Source organism: Aedes albopictus, chromosome 3 (assembly GCF_035046485.1).
Source record: "Aedes albopictus strain Foshan chromosome 3, AalbF5, whole genome shotgun sequence".
NCBI classification, from domain to species: domain Eukaryota; kingdom Metazoa; phylum Arthropoda; class Insecta; order Diptera; family Culicidae; genus Aedes; species Aedes albopictus.
The window spans coordinates 102548761-102556978 of NC_085138.1; the positions used below are offsets into that span (position 1 = coordinate 102548761).

General features: G+C 37.9%; 3 non-coding genes across 3 annotated transcripts; 2 read left to right on the forward strand and 1 right to left on the reverse strand.

Moving 5' to 3' along the window:
- Window positions 1-302: 302 nt before the first annotated feature.
- On the forward strand, window positions 303-376 carry Trnai-aau (transfer RNA isoleucine (anticodon AAU)). Its single transcript has one exon. It is a non-coding gene; the product is annotated as a tRNA-Ile (tRNA).
- A 1219-nt stretch (window positions 377-1595) lies between these two features.
- On the reverse strand, window positions 1596-1667 carry Trnad-guc (transfer RNA aspartic acid (anticodon GUC)). Its single transcript has one exon. It is a non-coding gene; the product is annotated as a tRNA-Asp (tRNA).
- Window positions 1668-3091: 1424 nt separating this feature from the next.
- Trnas-gcu (transfer RNA serine (anticodon GCU)) lies at window positions 3092-3173 on the forward strand. Its single transcript has one exon. It is a non-coding gene; the product is annotated as a tRNA-Ser (tRNA).
- The last annotated feature ends 5045 nt before the right edge of the window (window positions 3174-8218 follow it).

The following is an 8218-nucleotide window of genomic DNA, read 5'->3' on the forward strand; positions in this document are numbered from 1 at the left end:
GTATACTTTATTCACAGATAAACAGACGTAACACTTTAATAATTTCCATCGCACACCGATTTAACGATCAACTTCAAAATTTGATAGCTGGCCAACTGACCATCTGTGGCGCTCGAGCGATCGCATCGTCTATGTTCGAGTTTGACGTTTGCCCACTACCGCCACCTCGTTGATGGTTGTCCAAACTTAGTCTTTTTAGCATTGGGCGAACATGATTCCCTGACCACTATTTGAATCGAAAAATGTTCGTAGTGTTACGTCTGTTTGTCTGTTTTTATTTATAAATTGGACACAGCATGTCTGGCTCCATAGCTCAGTTGGTTAGAGCGTCGTGCTAATAACGCGAAGGTCGTGAGTTCGATCCTCTCTGGAGCCATGTATATTTTGTAACACAGTGGCTCGAGAAAGTATGGGGGACGTTCCTCGGGACGTTATTACATTACGTCCGCTATAAAATGGACCATATCAACCCCCTACTTTACTATCTCCCCTTATCATGTTACCAGTTTTATTTATGTTAAAAAATGATTTAAATTGAACATGCAATACGGAAATACACTTATTTTACTACACCTTAATCACACTTTTCGTATGACACCTTTTAATTGTTTGAATGGATCATCACATATTCTTAATTGCACCAACAAAGCTAGCCATGAAAATGTTTGAAACTTCTCAGGTCATTTTGACAGACCACACACTAGCATTAGCATTAGCATTAAGCAAGTCGCACAAATTCGTAACTGGTACAACCCTGAATCGCTGTTATGAGGGTTGCATCCTTCCTGTCCGTTACCAAAGCACAAAGATTTGGGACTAATCTCTGACTCTTAGACAAGATTGACGCAATCCTCCAACGGTCAAGTGCTGTCCTGGCCACGTCCTTGCGACAGCTGAGGGATGGGAAAGGAAGATTAGTTGGACACCTATGAAAGTACATAGAGACCTCTACATTCTTTCAGGCCTAGGCGTCACGGGAATTTGAATGTTAGTGGAAGGGTAAAGTACGTTTGGTCAACGTTCAGGTGCACAACATATTTTGGTTGATGTCTGGATCTTTTCCAAATTTGATCCTTATTGGGTGTTCGATTTTAAATCTGAAATGGAAAAGGAAAATTATAGATTTACCTGCATCCTTTTATATGAAATGGTAGATTCACCCGAAACCTCCTGGAATAAAGCGTTTATAAGTAGTAAACAATGAAACAAAACGCAACAATAGAGCAAATTATATCAAATATTGAGCCTGCTATGATCAAATATTTCTTTCTGGAAACAGCCAGATCAAAGTTTAAGTTTGAATACTATGATATCCATAAATTGCATAAAACATTCTGAAGGTTTTAAATTAATAGATAAATAACTTATTCTTGATATTGCTCTCTAAGTACAAAAAACTGTTACTTATTTTATTTGTTATGAAGTTTGCTTCTACCATTTTTGGCGTATTATAGTGTTTGACATTTTGACAGACCACACACATGCACAAAAAAGACGTGCATTATTGATCTGTCATGTGACCTGACTCAGGTCACCTGAGAATTGTCAATCATTTCAAGGCTAGGTGGATTCTTCGTATAAAAAATAATCTGGAACTCCCCGACGGGGAATTGAACCCCGGTCTCCCGCGTGACAGGCGGGGATACTGACCACTATACTATCGAGGACTTGTGTGTTTACGGTAACAAGTACGATTTATTGATATTTAAGTTTTATTTTACACTAAAAAAGTCGTTTGTTTAAGGACAGACTTGTTAGAATCCCGAAATGGCCGCCACAATGGCCGACTTTGGCACCTACTCACGATTTCGAAAGCACAAATCTCTTCGTAAACAAAACCAGTGCACCTGAGCTTCTTGTTTTAAGCTTATTACAAGTGAGCAACCACAGAACAATAAATCGCACTGTGGTTTGAAGCTTGCTTCTTGAGATTTGTGCGTCTGAAGTTCTGATGCACTATTGAAGCGGGATTTCAAGACGTTTGTCCTTAAGTGGAGCAAAAGCATTTTGTCACATTATTTTCGCATACAGCTCATAGTATCTGACTGAGGCTCTGACTTCATCCGACGATTACTGATGCTGTTTCAGTGTTAACTGTATTTACCCATAGGCTATCGAAATATTCAATTTTCCAGTAACAATGAGTTATTGGTAAACACTAAATCAGCCAAAGGGATGTGCTTGCTTACATCCGTGAGGTAATATAGCAAATGCATTAAAATCATATTACTGACCATGACCACGCGAAGCGAACCTCCAACGCATCAACAACGAGAAGGTTCCGACTTACAAGCGAATAACATCGGAAGCAATTGAGTTACGTGTGAGATTATGAATCTGTTTCCTGCCAACAAGCGCATCAGGACGACGATGATATGATGGTGCAAATGGTGCGACGATGCTCCTATGCGAAAAGGATCATCATCCTGGTGCGTCCTAACAACAGTGTTGTTAACATGTCTTCTACGCGAATACGATCCACCAACGTTGCTTCAAGGCTCTTGCCATGTGCACCGTCGTCGTAGGACTAGGTGAATTTGTAGGAGGACATCCATAACCATCCCAGCTGCGCAGTGCCTCGCCGGAGTATCGATTCGAAAGAGCATAATGAGTATCGGATTTCCTAGACACCAACTATGGCGTCGACGACATCGACGATGCACCAAGTGCCGTCCGTTGGTTGTTGCCCGTCCCGTATTTAACGACGACGAAGGATGGAGCGATTGGAGAAATTGATTAAGTGTACGCTTTTGTGGCTCTTAATTGCCGAGGACAATGGCCGGTTTTCGATGATGGATGATGATGATGGTGGTGGATTTGCCATGGGTGAGAATCTACATTTCGGTGTCGACGTAACACCAAACCTACATTTACCTTAAGGTATATTTAGCACTTTGAATGCATTCTCTTCACATCTAAAATATTAGGTATGATTGCAGCGAATCCGAAATGTTGTCAATGAACTTGTGAAACTCGATTTCCATACAAATTGAATATTCATTGAATGTTGAAGCAGGCTCTATTTTGCTAATATATGACGATTTTTAATTTTAAAATAACTTGTGAGACATATCATCCTATAACCAAGAGAGACGAGGTGGCCGAGAGGTTAAGGCGTTGGACTGCTAATCCAATGTGCTCTGCACGCGTGGGTTCGAATCCCATCCTCGTCGAGAAACCTTTATCAAGGGACTAGCTTGCAACATTCTTTATTACACCACGAAACCTAACCTCAAAATGATTGACGGTTCTCTCAGGTCATATCGACACCAACATTTCAAAAGGGCGTAACTGCTTTTGGAATCATCACCTTCTTTTAAAGCTGTGGATCATGTGTTATGATTTCCATGTTTTTCACAGAAAGTACTAGATGGGAAAAACTCTCCTCTTTCCGACAACCACGGTGGTTTGAGTGTAAGGGAGGCAGTACGACCTACAGCTTTGAAAGAAGGTATTACTTCCAAATGCAGTTACGCCCTTTTGAAATGTTGGTGCCGATATCACAGATGTAATATGAGCAAAAAGAGGACGAAAACAAGGTCAGTTAAGTAGATTATTCTTAATTGCACCAACAAAGCTAGCCATGAAAATGTTTGACACTTCTCAGGTCATTTTGACAGACTACACACATGCATGAAAAAGACGGATAATTTATTCTACTTTATCGATTATGTTTCCACCCTTTTCATGCTCATGTTACATCTGTCAAAATGACCTGTGAATTGTCAGTTATTTTGAGGTTAGGTTCGTTGGTATAATAAAGAATAGGGCACTGAACTGTTTTGATTTTGAATGGGATTTTGACGTTTCGTGGCCTTGTTGTTTACAAAATTTCTGTAAGAGTGAAAGAGAAGGATATAATTTCATGCACTGCCGTACATGCTTTGTCTTTATCTTGCTTGTAAGCGAGAACATGAACCAGTTCGAAGAAACTAGCTATTATGATATTAAAATTAGTTACATATATAAAATTGAAATATTAGTACTTATGTGCATAATAGTTATTTATGTAACGAGTTGCAAAAAGTTTTCAGCACGAGTCGGCAAGCCTCGTTGGATAAATACGACGAGTGCTGAAAAAATCGAGTTTTGCAACGAGTTGCATACAAATTGTTTTGCCATTACGAAAAATACCCATTCAATATGACCAGTTCTAGCTGCACAAACATGTACATATCAGAAAAAACCACGTGCGAACATCCATGCTTGCCAGCGTAGGTTTTTGTTCGATCAGGTAAGCTGGGATGTATTTAGTAGTTGTCAACAATGTTCGAGCTCCCGGCGTCCAACAGTTGTGTGGAGGCGTAAGAAAAAGTCGATTCAGCAAGAGCCTCTACACTTGGTTTGTAATTTGAATCGGGATTGAAATCGTCTCGATCCGGATTCCAGCAGATCAGTGGATGTAGAGGTAGTAGCTGAATCTACGGGAGGCGCGGCAGCAAGTGAAAAGTACGTTAGGCCAAAGGTGCCGAAAAGTGCTACTTTTCAGCACTCTTAAGAGTGCCGAAAAGTAGTACTTTTCGGCACACTTGCATCAGCGGTGAAAAGTAGGCCATTGCAACATACTTCAGCCAATTGAAATGTCCTATTTTTCACAACTTAATGGCAAAAAATATATTATAAACTTGGAGATTTATCCAAAATTATTTAGACTACGAGTTTGCTAAAGCTGAACACTTGGGCACCTAAACCTTATTCATTTCCAAAAACAAAAAAAAACACTATAAATAAAAAAATAAGTTTAAGTGCTACGTAACGTTAGTTTTTTTATGTTTCTGTTATTGATAGGCTTTCAACCTGATCGCTGGTTCACCTCTGTACGAAAGCGGTTAGATAACACAGTTAATACTTTACAAAAATTCTTAACCTATTATAACCAATGTTTAAATGTTGGAATACAGTTTGGCCTCTTTCAAGAGTGCTATTAGTTTGACCTCTTCATTGGGGTCATTTTCTAGGATATCGAAAATATTGGTTGATAAATCCTGATTGAACATTTGTTTATCAAAAGCTATTAAGGTGATACAATGTACTTATTTCAGAAGTCAGACCAAATTTGCAAAGCATGATGTGTTTTGCTGGTGGCTCACCAAATTCTAAGAAAATCTTAAGTGGATCGCAAACTGAAAAAGTTTCAGAACCCCTGATCTACAGTAATTGAAGTTTCTGTTTTGGCTACTGGTGCTCACAAACTACAACCAGAGACTACGACATAGCTCAATTATCAAAAAAAAAAAACATTGTGTAACATTACTATCTGAAACGAAACCGCCTAATGTCACAGTGGTTGTTTTTATCAACTAAACTTCATAACAGTAAGGATAATATCCATAATATTCCAAAAATATATAACAACGCTTACACAGCGCAACATTTTTTTTTGTCTCAAGAGTAAACATATATGTCTCTGACAGATTTTGAGCCGCTGAATCCGAATCTGGGCTCAGATTTGCTCCAGCACGTCACAATTTTGAGCTATACTTCTATTTATAGGGCAAATTATGCGATTTTAGGCTTTTTTGACTGTAAGCTATTAAGCATGGAAATATATTTTTTAAGCAATCAAAGGATAAATTGGTGAATTAACATCTAAACTAACGCTCATGCAAAAGATTTCGTTTTACCAATTCAAATTTGATAGATTTAGGTATTTTATGTCAGTATGTAAACTTACATGCAACTTTTGAAGGGTGACTTGTATGGGAAATATCGTACCTAACATAAATAAATCTTTTAAAACTATCAAATTCGATTCGGTAAAACGAAATATTTTGAATGAGTCGTTAATTTAGATGATAATTGGCCAATTTATTCTTTGATTACTTAAAAAATATATTTCCATGATTGATGGCTTGCAGTAAAAAAGCCTAAAATCGCATATTTTGCCCTACAAATTGAGATATAGCTCAAAATTGTGACTTGCTGGAGCAAATCTGAGCCTAGATTCGGATTCAGCGGCCCAAAATCTGTCAGAGACACATAAGTTAGCTCTTGAGACAGACCAAAAGTTGATTTTTGTTACGCTGTGTTATTGTTCCTCGAACTACTTTGGTAAGTATAGTGGATTATGTAACACTACTTAACGAAGTGGCAACAGCTATTATCACAAGTATAGACCTGAAGCTATGGTCTCCGGAGTAGTGTTTTTGATCTGGAATATCTCAAAACTATCTTGAAATGACTCATGATATGCCAGGTCGATTACAGATTACAGTTTGAAGTTTATAGCGCGATTACCTACTGTTACTATCAAGAGCTGAACTTCAGGATAGTTTGGACGACTATCAATGTCCCAAATGTTCATTATAATATATAGTAGACTTCAGGTTGGTCCAGTTACCGCGATTGATTATGAAACGTTACTCAGTATGTCAGATATAGCTGATGTTACGAACCTAGACCTGAAGTTCTGAACTCCAAGATAGTTTGGCTGACCTGGAACATTCCCATAGTGTCTCTAAATGACAATTGAGATTTCAAGAGCTTCACGGATCTCAACAGATTATGCTATGATGTTATTCATGGTGAAAACATATAAAAATTTTCTTGTAGATTTGAAACACTTTGGACGATCCTGAATGTCCCAAAGAAATATAATAAACAAGTAGACTTCAGATTGGTCCAGTAACTGCGGTAGATTATGCAACGTTATTAAGTATAACATATATTGCTATTGTTACGAGTGTAGACCTGCAGTTCTGAACTCCACTGTAGTTTGGCTGACCTGAAATATCCCCATAGGCCCATAGTGTCTATAAATAACACTGTAGATGTCAAGAACTTCAAGGGTCCCAGTAGGTTATGCAATTTGTGGTGAAAATAGATAAAATTTGAAACCAATAATTTGAAGGATTTCACTATAGGACAGTTTGGAAAACCTAGAACATCCCAGGATATAGAACACCTTTCGATATTCTTGGCAAAGGTTAAATGAATACATACAAACGTAACCCACATCCAAGTTCAGCTTTTAGATCAACTGGTATGTCAATTATTTCGTTTTTTTTCAAATTGCATCAAAGAATAAAAATATTTTTATTCTTTGATTGCATGGTGTTCAGGTTGTCAATGAAGTTCCAAATACAAATATGCCCATGTTTCCTTAACAGATGACTCAATTTTCCACAACTTTGCCGAAGACAGTATTCTGTTTTATCGAATAGGTGAATTTATACCCCTCCGGCTCCAAAGAGTTAAATCACATTTGCCAGGTCTCCTGCTCGATTGGAATTACATTGACAGTAAATTTGGAAGTCCAATTGGAACATTTCGTGTCTTTGCATATAGTGTCTTTATATTACACCAACGAACCCAACCTCAAAATAACTAAGGCCAGTAGTACACAGGGTCAAATATTTGACAAGGAAAGAACTCAAGAAACAACATCAGTTTGACACTAATGAAAATTTGGTCGAGTCAAACAAGATTGAGCATTGGTTTCTTTTCGGACAAATATTTGACCCTGTGTACTAGCAGCTTAACAACTCAGTGGTCATTTTGACAGATGTAACATGAGCATGAAAAGGACGGCAACAAGATCGATAAAGTAGAACATATGATCCGTCTTTTTCGTGCATGTGTGTGGTCTGTCAAAATGACCTGAGAATTGTCAGACATTTTCATGGCTAGCTTTGTTGGTGTAATGACGAATAGGGTACTGCATGAAATTCTCTCCTTCTCTTTCACTCTTACAGAAATTTTGTAAACAACAAGGCCAAGAAACGTCAAAATCCCATGCAAATTCAAAACAGTGCAGTGCCCTATACTGGCAAAAACATTTTTTTTTTTGTAATAGGGCACTGCACTGTTTTGATTTTGTATAAGAATTTGACGTTTCGTGGCCTTGTTGTTTACAAATTTTCTGTATGAGTGAAAGAGAAGGAGAGTATTTCATGCAGTGCCCTATTGCGTTGCCACGGTGTGCCAAAAACCGTTATTAACAAATAAAAATGTCCACTCAAGTGGTATCCGGCATTCGAAAGATATGCTATTCTAGTATCTCCTCTGAAAATTTGAAAATCTTTCATCGAGGGAAACTTAAGTTTTTGTGATTTGAAGATTTTGAGCCATTTCTCTAGGATTTTCTTATATGAGTAAATATGCTCGCACGGTGTGCCTGATACCACTATTAACAAATAAAAATGCACTCCAAACTCACACCCGGTGTTCAAAAGATATACTATTCTAGTATCTCCTCCGAAAATTTGAAAATGTTTTA